We start from the raw sequence: 15,168 nt of genomic DNA, 5'->3' as shown, positions 1-15,168 counted from the left end.
GAGGAACAAGCTCAAGGGCACCAAGCACCCAAGAGTAATAAGGTTCTCAACTTGTAACTTCCACGTATCACCGTGGAGAACTCAAACTGATGCACCAAATGCAATGGCAAGGGCACACGGAGTGCCCAAGTCCTTCTATCTCAAATCCCACCGAAGCAACTAATGCTAGGGAGGAAAATGAGAGGAAGAACAAGAAGGAGAACACCAAGAACTCCAAGATCTAGATCCAAGGGGTTCCCCTCACATAGAGGAGAAAGTGATTGGTGGAAATGTGGATCTAGATCTCCTCTCTCTTTTCCCTCAAAAACTAGCAAGAATCCATGGAGGGATTGAGAGTTAGCAAGCTCAAAGAAGGTCAACAATGGGGGAAGAACATGAGCTCAAAGGATAAAGTTCATTGGGGAAGAAGACCCCCTTTTATAGGTGGGGAAAAACCCAACCGTTATGCTCACAACCCGCACAGAGCGGTACTACCGCTCGTCCTCACGGTACTACCGCTAGGGGTAGCGGTACTACCTCAAAGGGTAGTGGTACTACTGCTTGCAAGCGGTACTAAAAAATTACATCCGTGCCTACCATCGCTGGACTTGTGACGAGTTTTTGGTCCGGAGCGGAAGTAGCCACAGAAGTAGCCGCGGTAGTACCGCTCCCACAAGCGGTAGTACCGCTGCAGCTTTTAAGAGGACACCAAAACTGACACAACTTCTGCAAACGGACTCCGAATTCAACGAAACAAAGTTTGTTGGAAAGCTAGTGACAAGGGCTAACACAATCTTGATAGAAATAACAATAATAAGCAAATTAGAAAAGGCCCATTAGAAAATGGTGAGAACCCTTCCTCGATAAGACCGGTAAAACCTCCAACACCGAAAACGCAATAAAAGAAGCATGTCAACTCCGTTTTCGATGAACTCGAGCTTGTCATCTAGATGACCATAAGCTCTAAGACTAACAAATAGAACCAAACAAGAACCAAGAAAGATGATGCAAGCATGCAATGGTTTGAGCTCACTACGAACGATATGATCAAGCTACTCACTTGAGAGCCCCCCTTGATAGTATGGCAAACGATTCTATAACCCGGTCTCCAAACTACCACCATGAGACCGGTAGAATAGAGAACCTATCAAGGACAAACATTTGCCTTGCACAAAGTCCACTTGAGCTAGATGTAGACGATCTTGACTTCCTCAAGTAGGACCACCTTTTCTTGATTGCGTTGGTGATGATCCACAAGTATAGGGGATCTATCGTAGTCCTTTCGATAAGTAAGAGTGTCGAAGCCAACGAGGAGCAGAAGGAAATGATAAGCGGTTTTCAGCAAGGTATTCTCTGCAAGCACTGAAATAAGTGGTAACAGATAGTTTTGTGATAAGATAATTTGTAACGAGCAACAAGTAACAAAAGTAAATAAAGTGCAGCAAGGTGGCCCAAACCTTTTTGTAGCAAAGGACAAGCCTGGACAAACTCTTATATAAGGAAAAGTGCTCCCGAGGACACATGGGAATATCGTCAAGCTAGTTTTCATCACGTTCATATGATTCGCGTTCGGTACTTTGATAATTTGATATGTGGGTGGACTGGTGCTTGGGTGCTGTTCTTACTTGAACAAGCATCCCACTTATGATTAACCTCTATTGCAAGCATCCGCAACTACAACAAAAGTATTAAGGTAAACCTAACCATGGCATGAAACATATGGATCCAAATCAGCCCCTTACGAAGCAACGCATAAACTAGGGTTTAAGCTTCTGTCACTCTAGCAACCCATCATCTACTTATTACTTCCCAATGCCTTCCTCTAGGCCCAAATAATGGTGAAGTGTTATGTAGTCGACGTTCACATAACACCACTAGAGGCTAGACAACATACATCTCATCAAAATATCGAATGAATACCAAATTCACATGACTACTAATAGCAAGACTTCTCCCTTGTCCTCAGGAACAAACGTAACTACTCACAAAGCATATTCATGTTCATAATCAGAGGGGTAATAATATGCATAAAGGGTCTGAACATATGATCTTCCACCTATTAAACCAACTAGCATCAACTACAAGGAGTAATCAACACTACTAGCAACCTACTAGCACCAATCCCGGACTTGGAGACAAGAATTGGATACAAGAGATGAACTAGGGTTTTGAGATGAGATGGTGCTGATGAAGATGTTGATGGAGATTGCCCTCTCCCGATGAGAGGAGCGTTGGTGATGATGATGGGGATGATTTCCCCCTCCGAGAGAGAAGTTTCCCCGGCAGAATAGCTCTGCCGGAGCTCTAGATTGGATCCGCCAAGGTTCCGCCTTGTGGCGGTGGAGTTTCGTCTCGAAAGGTTGCTTCCCATTTTTTTCTCGACGAAAGACTTCATATAGGAGAAGATGGTCATCGGAGAGCCACCAGGGGGCCCACGAGGTAGGGGGCGCGCCCTAGGGGGGGCGCCCCCCCACCCTCGTGGAAAGGGTGTGGTCTTCATCTTTGGCGATGATTTTTCATTATTTATTATAAGGTATTCCGTGGAGTTTTAGGACTTTTGGAGTTGTGCAGAATAGGTCTCTAATATTTGCTTCTTTTCCAGCCCAGAATTCCAGCTGCCGGCATTCTCCCTCCTTATGTAAACCTTGTAAAATAAGAGAGAATAGCCATAAGTATTGTGACATAATGCCCATAATGCAATGAATATCGATATAAAAGCATCATGCAAAATGGACGTATCAACTCCCCCAAGCGTAGACCTCGCTTGTCCTCAAGCGAAAGCCGATAACAATAAATATGTCCCCATGTTTAGAGGTAGAGGCGTCGATAAAAATAAATTACGGACATAAGGGCATCATGATTATTCTCATAACAGCAACATATATACATATTGTCATATGATTACTTATGTTCAAGTGATGATCAATTCATAATGTAAAAGTATGAATCAGAAACCTTATTGAGAACCAACAAACTATAACCTTAGTCATTGAAGCAATTGCAATTTATCATAACATCAGAAAGAGTCTATGTCAGAGCTAAAAAACAAGTCGACATACTCAACTATCATCTAGTCCTTCATAATTTCTAACACTCGCGCAATACTTGTGGTTACGAAGTTTTAATCGGACACAGAGAAAGATAGGGGCTTATAGTTTCGCCCCACAACCTTTTACCTCGAGGGTAATGTCAACAATAATAACTCATACTCCCCTACATCCAATTAGATATATCTATTAGGATCTTTCCAACACACTGTGCTTGCCAAAGGATAAAATGTAAAAAGGAAAGGTGAAGATCACCATAACTCTTGCATAAGGTAGAAGATAATAATAAAAGATAGGCCCTTCGCAGAGGGAAGCAGAGGTTGCCATGCACTTTTATGGTTGGATGTACAAAATCTTAATGCGAAAGAACGTCACTTTATATTGCCCCTTGTGATATGAACCTTTATTATTCAGTCCATCGCTTTTATTACTTCCACATCACAAGATCGTATAAAGCTTATTTCTCCCACACTAATCATACATATTTAGAGCAATTTTTATTGCTTTGCATCGATGACAACTTACTTGAAGGATCTTACTCAATCCATAGGTAGATATGGTGGACTCTCATGGCAAAACTGGTTTAAGGGTATTTGGAAGGACAAGTAGTATCTCTACTTGGTGCTGAGAATTTGGCTAGCATGAGGGGGAAAGGCAAGCTCAACATGTTGGATGATCCATGACAACATACTTTATCTCATATATAAGAAAACATAACCCATTACGTTGTCTTCCTTATCCAACATCAACTCTTTAGCATGTCGTATTTTGATGAGTGCTCCCAATCATAAAAGATGTCAATAATAGTATATTTATATGTGAAACCTCTCTTTCCTTATTACTTCCTATTAATTGCAACGATGACCAAAGCTATGTCTGCCAACTCCCAACAACTTTTAATCATCACACTCTTTCTATGTGAAGTCATCACTATCAATAAGATCAATATGAACTTTTGTTTCTTTTTTTCTCTTTTCTTTTTATTCACCCAAGATCATAGCAAGAAAATCAAGCCCTTGACTCAACACTAATCTTTATTATATAGCTCACGGACTCGATTACATAGAGAGATCATAAAGCAAAACTTAAAACTAGATCATGCCATAAACTTTATTCTACTAGATCAAAATACTACTAATAGGATCGAACTAAGGAAAACGGTAAAGGTAGGAGTTGTGATTGTGATACGATACTGGGGCACCTCCCCCAAGCTTGGCAGTTGCCAAGGGGAGTGCCCATACCCATGTGATTATATCTCCTTGGTTGGTGAAGAAGGTGGAGGTGCTGTTGATGATGCGGGCTTGTCATCCATCTTCCAAGGCATAGGTTCACCATCATAGAAGGATGATCGAGTCTCCAGAATCCTCGAATCTGCAGCCAAACTCATTCTTTTGAATCTATATTCATACTCACGGTTTTGGTTTTGCAGGTCATAGATTTGGGCTTGGAGGTGCTCAATCTTCTCATGTAGCTTGAAGATGGCCTCCTCGGTGTTCTTGGCATCCGGCTTGTAGTTGTTAGTGAACTCCACGAGCATCGTGTGGCTAGCATTGATTCCACGCTCCACCATCCCCTGGCACTTGAAAACTTGTTGCTCCATTGCTTCGAGCCTCGTCTCCACGCTTCCGGTTCCCTTTGGTCGCTCAGCATCGCGGATGTGCAGCAACCTATCACGCATCTCAATGGTTTTAGGGTGTCGCAGCACCTCCGCGAGGTAAGGGTTGATGACCTTCTCGAAGAACTTGTCCTTGGAAGCACTTGGGGACGTCGTGATAATCTAGATCTGTCAGAAAAACAGCTCGAAACAAGAACAGAGAATATTTGTGTGATACGGGAGTCAAAACCTTCGGGAGAATATATAGTGAATTTTTACCGACCAAAATACGTATCGTGCAAGAAAACGGAGTCCGGAAGGCACACAAGGTGCTCACAAGGTAGGGGGCGCGCTCAGGGGGGTAGGGCGCACCCTCCACCCTCGTGGGGCCCTCGTGTCCTTCCCGGACTGCTACTTAATTTTCTATTTTTCTAAATATTCCAAAACGGAGAAATATTGCCTTAAAAATTGTTTTGGAGTCGGTTTACTTATCGTACCACATACCTATTCCTTTTCAGAGTCTGAAACGTTCTCGAAAGTGTCCCTTATGTATTCCTTCGGGGTTACGGTTTCAATAATATTGGTTTCAACATTTATGGGATTACCTGAGATATAATGCTTAATTCTCTGACCATTTACCACCTTCGGATTTGTACCTTCGAAGTTGTTGATTTTTATGGCACCGGAATGATAGACCTCCTCGATAACATAGGGGCCTTCCCATTTAGAGAGAAGTTCTCCTGCAAAAAATCTTAAATGAGAGTTGTATAGCAATACATAATCACCTACATTAAACTCACGCTTTTTTATCCTTTTGTCATGCCATCTTTTAACCTTTTCTTTAAACAACTTGGCATTTTCATAAGCTTGGGTTCTTCATTCATCAAGTGAGCTAATATCAAATAACCTCTTTTCACCGGCAAGTTTAAAATCATAGTTGAGCTCTTCAGCCCAATATGCCTTATGTTCTAGTTCGAGAGGTAAGTGACATGCTTTTCCATAGACCATTTTATACGGAGACATAACCATAGGATTTTTATATGCAGTTCTATAGGCCCATAATGCATCATCGAGTTTCTTGGACCAATTCTTTCTAGACCTATTGACAGTCTTCTGCAAAATTAATTTGAGTTCTCTATTGCTCAATTCTACTTGACCACTAGACTGTGGGTGATACGGAGATGCAATTCTATGATTGACGTCATATTTAGCAAGCATTTTACGGAAAGCACCATGAATAAAATGTGAACCACCATCAGTCATTAAGTATCTAGGGACTCCATACCTCGGAAAAATAACTTCTTTAATCATTTTAATAGAAGTGTTATGACCAGCACTACTAGTTGGAATAGCTTCTACCCACTTAGTAATGTAATTAACAACAACTAAAATATGTGTATATTCATTAGAAGCAGGAAAAGGTCCCATATAATCAAAGCCCCAAACATCAAATGGTTCAATAACAAGTGAATAATTCATAGGCATTTCTTGACGTCTACTAATATTACCAATTCTTTGACATTCATCACAGGATAGGACAATCTTACGGGCATCCTTGAAGAGAGTAGGCCAATAAAAACCGGATTGCAATACCTTATGTGCAATTCTATCTCCCGCGTGGTGTCCTCCATAAGTTTCGGCGTGGTGTTGGGGATCGTTGCAGAAATTAAAAAAATTCTATGCATCACCAAGATCAATCTATGGAGTAACTAGCAAGGAGAGCGGAGTGCATCTTCATACCCTTGAAGATCGCGAGTCGGAAGAGTTGCAAGAACGCGGTTGGAGGAGTCGTACACGTAGCGATTCAGATCATGGCCGAATCCGATCTAAGCACCGAACAACGGTGCCTCCGCGTTCAACACACGTGCAGCCCGGTGACGTCTCCCGCACCTTGATCCAGCAAAGAGGAGGGAGAGGTTGAGGAAGAAGGCTCCAACAGCAGCACGACGGTGTGGTGGTGATGGAGTGGCAGTTCTCCGGCAGGGCTTCGCCAAGCTCACGCAGAGGAGGAGAGGTGTTGGGGAGGGGAGGGGCTGCGCCTTGGATGTGGTGCTGCAGCCCTCCCCTCGCCCCTCTATTTATAGGGAGAAGGGGGAAGGGGGCCGGCCCCTCTAGATGATATCTAGTGGGGGGCGACCAAGGGGGAGGGGCTTGCCCCCCAAGCAAGGGGGGCGCCCCCCTTTAGGGTTCCCCCCAAACCCTAGGCACATGGGCCCTAGGGGGGAATGGCGCCCAACCCACTAGGGGCTGGTTCCCTTCCACCTATAGCCCATAAGGCCCTCCGGGGCAGGTGGACCCCCGGAACCCCTCCGGTGGTCCCGGTACAATACCGGTATACCTCCGAATATTTCCGGTGACCGTATGATGACTTCCCATATATAAATCTTCACCTTCGGACTATTCCGGAACTCCTCGTGATGTCCGGGATCTCATCCGGGAGTCCGAACAACATTCGGTAATCACATACAAATCTTCCTAATAATCCTAGCGTCATCGAACCTTAAGTGTGTAGACCCTACGGGTTCGGGAACCATGCAGACATGACCGAGACAACTCTCCGGCCAATAACCAACAGCGGGATCTGGATACTCATGTTGGCTCCCACATGTTCCACGATGATCTCATCGGATGAACCATGATGTCGAGGATTCAAGCAATCCCGTATACAATTCCCTTTGTCAATCGGTACGTTACTTGCCCGAGATTCGATTGTCAGTATCCCAATACCTCATTCAATCTCGTTACTGGCAAGTCACTTTACTCGTTGCGTAACACATCATCCCATGACCAACCCTTAGTCACATTGAGCTCATTACGATGATGTCTTACCGAGTGGGCCCAGAGATACCTCTCCGTCATACGGAGTGACAAATCCCAGTCTCGATTCGTGCCAACCCAATAGACACTTTTAGAGATACCCGTAGTGCACCTTTATAGTCACCCAGTTACGTTGTGACGTTTGGCACACCCAGAGTATTCCTACAGTATCCGGGAGTTGCACAATCTCATGGTCCAAGGAAAAGATACTTGACATTAGAAAAGCTTTAGCAGACGAACTACACGATCTTGCGCTATGCTTAGGATTGGGTCTTGTCCATCACATCATTCTCCTAATGATGTGACCCCGTTATCAATGACATCCAATGTCCATGGTCAGGAAATTGTAACCATCTATTGATCAACGAGCTAGTCAACTAAAGGCTCCACTACAAAAAAAATACACTTCCGTGATGATACGTGTTTGTCACAGCAGGTCGCGTTTTTTGTCATGCATGTACGTCCATGACAAATTTATGATAGAATCAAGATAGTCATACCTGTGTTGTCGTAGAAGTGTTCCATGACATTACCAAAATTATCATCACGGAAGTGTCCACTTCCATGACGATAAATCGCGCGTCACAGAAGTGCTTTCGTCAAGGGTGACCGACACGTGGCATCCACCGTAAAGGAACGCAGTTAAGCTATCGGGTCGGGTTTTGGATCCGATAACCCGTTAACAGCCCCGACCAATGGGGATTTTCCACGTGTAAAACCATCATTGGCTAGAGTAAACACGTGTCGGCTCATCGTTGGGACAGATGTTATCCACTCATTGGACAGGAGGCGCCTATGATAGGTCGACACGTGGCACGGCCCAACAGTGACCCATTCCGGTGAAAAAGGCCGACCCAGTAAAAATTAGCAGGCCGACCCATATAAGGCCTACTTGTGTCAGGTCCATTTAAGCCCACGGCCCATACGAGATGTGCCAATTCGGCCCGCTAAAGATTTGACACCATTGCAGCGCATCGTCAGTTCGAGCCCGTTAATTGTCCGCTATATATTTGGGCTCAATATCGGCCCGATGAGATTTCAGCCTGTTAACGACCCATTTAATGGATGGACCAATTTTCAGGATGTACATCTTTCGGCCTTTTAGCGACCCATTTAAATGTTGGGCTAATTTCCGGCCCGGTGTGTCTTTCAGCCTGTTGTCGACCCATAAATCTGATGGGCCATTTGTAGTCGGACCTGAGTTTCGGCCTATTAGCGGCCCATTTAAGTGTTGGGCCAATTTCTGGCCTGGTGTCACTTTCAGCCTGTTGACGGCCCATAAATCAGTTGGGCCAATTGTAGTCGGACCTGAGTTTTGGCCTTTTAGCGACCTATTTAAGTGTTGGGCCAATTCCCGGCCCTGTGTGCCTTTTGGCCTGTTAACGGACCATAAATGAGTTGGGCCATTTGTAGTCGGACCTTAGTTTTGGCCTCTTAATGGCCCATGCCCTTCATGGTCCAATACCAGCCCGGTTTCTCTTTCGGCCTGCTAAAGGCCCACAACACAGTTGGGCCCCTACAATACGACCTGACTTTCGGCCTCTTAGCGGCCCATGCTCTTCATGGTCCAATACAAGCCTGCTATCTCTTTCGGCCTGCTAAAGGCCTACAGTATAGTTGGGCCATATGTAGCTCAAACTTAGTAATGGTCTGTTAACGACCCGTGAAATAAATTGGGGCCACCTGTTGCCCGCTTCGATGTCGGCATGTTAACGACCCGGGAGGTAAGAGGGCCGACCATTAACTTTCGGCCTAGTAACGACCCATTAACTTAATGGGCCCACTAAAGTTCGTTCATGTCTTTAGGCCAAATTAGATAATTTGAGCCCATTACGACGAGCAAAGGTACGGCATACAGGGAATAACGTTGCACATCCAGAATATATTACAGGAAATTACATCCACTGGGCAATCAAAGATTGATGCCAATGCAAATAAATGAACAGAACCTAACCATCTACAACGTCACCATCTGCAACCTCAGCACAGATGATGCCCATAAGCATGTGGGCAAGTTCTTGCTGCTTTGCCACACTGTCTCTGAAAACATTGATCAGTTGTTATGTCGCACGACTCTGCACCTCTGATTCATCCACCATTTCCATCATTGCTTCAGCCATTAATTGGTTCACAAACATACATTTATTCCGTTGCATTCGAGACAGAGGATATTGAATAGATTCAGATGCGATTTTGGCAGGCTTGTATTATTGATAGTGGAGAGTGTCTTGACCACTGCATCATAACATAAATTAGGACGGGAATCAAACAGATTAATCATGAGTTATTGCCATATTACCTGGCCTAGATTTACTGGAAAGAAACAATGGGGTTGCCTTGCTATTTTTAGAGTTTGTCTTCTTATCTTCAGCAGCCTGCACAAAATTAACACACTAGCATTGCTATCATTGGACAAGTCAGATAATAGGAAAGCAACATTGACACAACGAATGTTTGGGCAACTAGCCTACACCAAATTAACACAATATGACATAGCTATCATCAGCCAGGTAAGGTAATACGAAAGCAACATTGACACAATGAATGAATGGGCAACCAGAGAAGCACTACAATTCAGTAATGTGCGTGACATGAGATAGCACATTCATGCAGCTCAGTACGCAAAACTACCAGGCAGTTTTCCTTACAAAAATCAACATTGGCGCCTTTAACATTTTGCTACAACTAATTTTAGATCAGATAAAGGTTAGATTCACGCCGATTAACAAAATACATGCTGATGTAAAAATATAGTGATATACAACAGGTACTTACATCAGCACTGGAGCACAGAGAATTCCCACAAGATATTTTCCTCGAATACGATCCCAATGGAGGAAGTCTTGAATCATTTAACCTTATTTTCTAAAAGAGAGACGGGTAAGAAACATGTAGAAAATATGACCAGAATGCTATAAAATTTCATGATGCAAGGATACGCACACGCTTCTTAGAATGGAGTTGACATTCTTTTGCTGGACTAGAGCGGACTAGTTTTTTAGCCATTGGAATCTGCTTATTATCAGTGGGAGTTGGGTTTCTCTGTGCTGGAGCTGTATCTATGAAAAATGGAGTTGGTTTATTATCTCCTGGCGTTTGGATCTTTTGCAAGGACCTGGTTTGTAACCCTTCAAATTCTAACATAGTCGTCTTCCCCTTGCATGCCTTATATAGAAGAATGGTGATTCAGTTATAAAACATGCTACAACAGAGATGGAATAGGTACTGAAGAATAGAAAGGCATGACATATTGACATGTATTCACTCCATCCGGAAATAAATGGATGGGTCTAGGCGTATTTCAGTTCTAGATACATCCAGTTTTATCCATTTCTACGACATTTAATCCGGACGGAGGGAGTATGATGTAAGAGCTAGGGATACGACAGGACAACACAGTAAAAAAACACTGAAAAACCCACTGCAGAACCAAAGTATTCAAACCCACTGATATGAGATAGTACACTCATGCAGCTCAGGATGCAAAACTACCAGGCAGTTTTCCTTGCAAAAAGCAACATTGTGGCCTTTAATCATACATTTTGTTACAACTAAATTTAGATCAGATAAAGGTTGGATTCATGCCGATTAACAAAATACATGCTGATGTAAAAATATAGTGATATACAACAGGTACTTACATCTACATTGGAACACAGAGAATTCCTGCAAAAACCTTTCCTCATAAACGATACCATTGCAGAAAATCTTCTATCTGTTAAGCTTATTTTCTAAAAGAGAGATGGGTAAGAAACATGTAGAAAATATTATCAGCATGCTATAAAATTTCATGATGCAAGGATACGCACACGCTTCTTAGAATTGAGTTGACATATTTTTGCTGGACTGGAGCGGACTAGTTCTTTGGCCACTGGAAACTACTTATTATCAGTAGGAGTTGGGTTTCGCTGTGCTGGAGCAGTATCTATAAAAACTGGAGTTGGTTTATTATCTCCTGGCGTTTGGATCTTTTGCAAAGGCCTTGTTTGTAACCCTTCAGATTCTAACATAGTCGTCTTCCCCTTGCATGCCTTGTATAGAAGAATGGTGCTTTAATTATAAAACATGTGGCAGCAGAGAGATGGAATAGGTACTGAAGAATAGAAAGGCATGACATATTGACATGTATTCCCTCCATCTGGAAAAAATGGATGGGTTTAGGCGTATTTCAGTTCTAGATACATCATTTTTTATCCATTTTGGCAACATGTAATCCAGATGGAGGGAGTATGGTGTAAGAGCTAGGGATACGACAGGACAACACAGCAAAAAAAACACTAGTTGAATGTAAAACTGTATGCTAGCGGAATACGTACAGAAATAACTAAGGCAACAAACACGTGTATGATTGGGAAAATAAGACGGCACTGCAACAGAGCACTAGAACAACACTTCAATGTAAAAAAACATGGTATGGTAGATAGATGAAGTACATACTGATGAATAACAATGCATAAGATATTCAGAAGCATGATGTCCAAATTAAGCAGATGGCATTGCGATAGAGTAGAATGACAGTACTTGAATTTGAAAACATGTTATCATGAATGGAATAGGTACTGAAAAACAGGAAGGCATGACATATTTACATGCATGATCAGCATGCTAAGCACATGGCATTGCAACAGAGTAGATACACTCCAGGACATTATATGCATGTTGTACCCATATCACAGGCCAAGTTAGAGCAAGGACCTTGTGGGGTGAAGAGGATTCATCATCTTTCTGCAAGTCTTCTGAAGAACTGCCTTTACATGTTCCATCATATTGGGTATCATTGACATCAAGTTTATTGGCCTTTACATTGCTCCGTGAGATTCTTGTGGATATATCAGTGTGTGCAATTATATCTGACATGCATGGAAGACAACTAGTAGTTAGATTTATGTAATGAGTGCCTGTAGGAGACGACATAAATAGTAGGACTGGGGTTAACTAGCAGCAACAGGTCTCATAAACTAAAGGGAGAACATAGATGAAAGCTACAGAATATGTATCATTTGTACTCGAGATTAACTAGATGGCACACAAAAGTATTAAAGAACAACATAGGAAATACTAGAAGTGGTATAATACTATAATCACCAGCCTGTGGGATAGCATTGGCTGATGGATGATAACTATGGAACAGTGTTACCTAAAGAACAAGTATCTTAGCTGAACTATGGAACAGCGTTCACTCCTGAACAAGACCCGTAAGAGATCAGCATGAATATACAGTGAAATGTGATGATCTATTTTCCATGCTTAGATGAATAACAAAGCCATAAATGTTGCACACAAGTAAGATGAGGGTACAACCTATCTGGCTGCCATCCATAGGAGTGAGCATCATGTGCTGACTTGTCGATGGCCCTGCAGCTGTTGTGGTTGTGCATGTCGGGCACGCGCATTCGATGCAGGGAACTGTTGAGTGGGGACTATATCTCCCTTCTGGTGTATGCTTCCCTTGTTGGAGCAGCTGCGGTGAGTCGGAAGACGGTGTGTCTGAAGATGCAGATAACGCATAATGTTAAGAATGACATATCTCTTTGATCTGGAGAAATACACTAAGAGATAAACAACAAGGTACGAGAGTGGTCACACGTCTGTTGACTGAAGACTAAATTGGGGTCACACGATTTTATTTTATTTTGGTATTGTCCGATCTACGCCGGATGGCTGGCCGTCTTGTGCCTCTCGGCTGGCACTGTTCGGAATCTTCCTTGAAGAGCCAGCGACCAATGGCAGAGCAGCCTGCCTCCGCCGTTCGTGGCCCCGGCCAAAACCCCACTCCCCGCCCCACTGCACTGCTGTGGTTGCGCCGCCCCCGGGCCAATCCACAAAGACTCCCCGTCATCCAGATTCGGCGGCGGCAGTACCTTCAACCCATGCAACTCTAAAAGATAGCCATCTAAGCGTTGCTTCCACGACGAACTTGCGGCCCCGCACCCTTACGTTAGACACCAGCCAACCGGCAGCCTAGGAGCTCCGCCGCCTCGAGGGGTGCTGCTTCCCATTGCAAATCGATTGGCCCAGAATAAAAATTCAGACAACTGACGCCTAAATAAAGTGATTTGAGATGAGGGTGCGACTTATCTGGCGGCATGGTGAAGTAGGCAGGTCCAGCTGCCGAGTCGGTGAGGCCAGCGCGGTTGCGGTGACGACCGGCGGCAGGGAAAGAGCGATGTCGCGATGGTCGATGGCTACGCCAAAGCAACGCCAGGACTCTGGACGGATCCGAAGTTGGAGCCGCTCCGGCACCGTGAACAACGGCGGGGGTGAATCGGCTCCGGTACGGTTCACGCGGCCGTCGTCGAGGCAGCACCAGCAGCACAGAGTAAGAGGCACACGACCCAGTGCACGACGGCAAATGGACAGCGTCTTCGGCATTAGGGAGGAGGGCGGCTATGAAATTGGTGCGGTGGGGGGCGCCATGGAGGTGGGGCTGAGGTTTCGCGGCTCAGGAGAAGGGAGCTTCCCGGGGAGAAGGTGATTTGGCGCCCACGAGGTTTGAATGGGGGCGGGCGGGGGAAATTGGGAGGGGAGTGGAACCATGTCTTACGGACGCATTTGTCTAAAATGTGAGGGGAGTTACAGTTCTACCCTTGCCTATAGGCTTCTCGGCTTGGGTCTGTGTACTGAGGGTCGGGGATAAAGAGTAACTTTGCTTCTCTGGGCGGGAGCGATTTCGGGCGAGGAGGGCGTATTTTGAACTATAGTGGGCGCGGGCGATTTCGGGCGAGGAGAGTGTGTTTTGAAATAGTGGGCGCGAGCTATTTTGGGCGAGGAGAGCATGTTTTGCCGACCATGGTTTATGAATTATTCGGCATATGTCATTTCGGCCAAGGAGAAGGCGCGCTTGGATGAAGTTACGAACCTACCCTCGATGTACAACGGGCCAATTGATGTGTGTCCCACATAGGACGGTAATTTCGCGTCTCCCATTTATTTTCTCGGGCGAATTCCACCGAGCAGAGAGGATGTTTAACGGTTCGTTCAAATTTTGGTAGAACGAGCATCCACGTCTACCTTATCAAGTCGATTCGGATCAAATTTTGAAATATTAGCTTGCCACTTCTTTTTTAGATGGAGAGATGATGCTCGGGAGTAATGTGTTTTTACATGCTCGTTGCTAGCGATTTACTATATGACAAATAGTTGACCCACTCAAAAACGCGAATCAAACCCAAAATGAAATATCTCGATTCAATGAAATAGCTCGTTCAGTAGGTCAAAATAGTGAACTAAATCCAAAATTGAACACCTCAATCGAGTAGCATGTTGTACAGTATTATAGTACTCCATGAACATGTTGAAAGTCAAATTAATGAACTTGTTTGATATACACATATATCCGTTCATGTGTGGATTGCAGACAACATGTTCTCCAATTTAAATATTTGTATGCAAGTTTATATCGAAACGTGGTTTATATCAGTCTTTGATGCATAAAACGCGACCTCCCCCTCTCCCGGACTCTTGTTCTCTCTCTCTCTCTCTCCAACAATCTTCAATTCCGTCGCACGCATCCGACACAAAAACCTTGTTCGTCCCTCTCCCTTTCTCTCCATCTCTCTCTCTCTTTGTGTGTGTGTGGGGGGGGGGTCTTTCTAGTTCGCATGCATATATACACCATCTATAGGTCTCTCTCGCACACTATGTATGATACTCTAGCTAGTCCAAGCTAGATATCTTGGGTGCACTCATCGTACGCACACCGATTCCTTGGCTCTTTGTCTGTAACTGTCT

The sequence above is a fragment of the Triticum dicoccoides genome, chromosome 6A (assembly GCF_002162155.2).
Source record: "Triticum dicoccoides isolate Atlit2015 ecotype Zavitan chromosome 6A, WEW_v2.0, whole genome shotgun sequence".
Classification (NCBI taxonomy): Eukaryota; Viridiplantae; Streptophyta; class Magnoliopsida; order Poales; family Poaceae; genus Triticum; species Triticum dicoccoides.
This window is presented reverse-complemented; position numbering follows the sequence as displayed.